The sequence below is a fragment of the Cariama cristata genome, unplaced genomic scaffold (genome assembly GCF_000690535.1).
Source record: "Cariama cristata isolate BGI_N322 unplaced genomic scaffold, ASM69053v1 scaffold1244, whole genome shotgun sequence".
Lineage (NCBI taxonomy): Eukaryota > Metazoa > Chordata > Aves > Cariamiformes > Cariamidae > Cariama > Cariama cristata.
The window spans coordinates 21,241-22,049 of record NW_009613272.1 but is presented as its reverse complement, the minus strand read 5'-3'; positions in this window follow the sequence as shown (position 1 = coordinate 22,049).

Genomic DNA, 809 nt, shown 5'->3' with positions numbered 1-809 from the left:
GGCCTCCTCTGGACTTGCTCCAACAGGTCCATGTCCTTCTTGTGCTGAGGACCCCAGAGCTGAAGGCAGTACTGCAGGGGGGTCTCACCAGAGCGAAGCAGAGGGGCAGAATCCCCTCCCTTGACCTGCTGGTCACCCTGCTTGGGATGCAGCCCGGGGTACAGCTGGCTTTGTGGGCTGCCAGTGCACATGGCTGGGTCAGGTCCAATTCTTCTTCATCCACCAGGATCCCCAAGTCCTTCTCCGCAGGGCTGCTCTCAATGCAGCCACCCCCAGTCCCTGCTGATACTGAGTGTTGCCCCAGCCCAGGCGCAGGCTGACGTGACGTGGAGGTGTGGGAGGTTTCCACCACGCTGGGGAAGTGAAGGCACCCGATGGGCCATCAGAGCTCAAGTTTGCCAGCTCTCAGTTTAGAAAACAAAGGGGAAATGGCCAACCTGGCAAGATGTGTTGTAAAACGTGAGTATAAAACATGCACGTTGGACACAAAGCCTACACGGCATCATGGGCTGTCACCTGCAAAGTAACAACGCTAACCAAAGCTGTTGGTGGCACAGAAGTGCCAACAGCAACTGGAAATCACCCTTTTTTGTTTAAAGCTCGTACTAAATTTGTTCCTTGGTAGATGCGTACGTTACCCAGCTGGAAGCCTCTCCTATCCTGAAGGTCTGGTGTGTCAGCCAAGCCGATCTGGAGTTGAGTCATTGCTGACTCCAAAACTGAAGTGACAGGTAATTATTGTTTTATAGATTTCATAAAACTGAAATAGCTGAGAACCAAATATTTATCTTCAGTCTAATTTTTGTAAA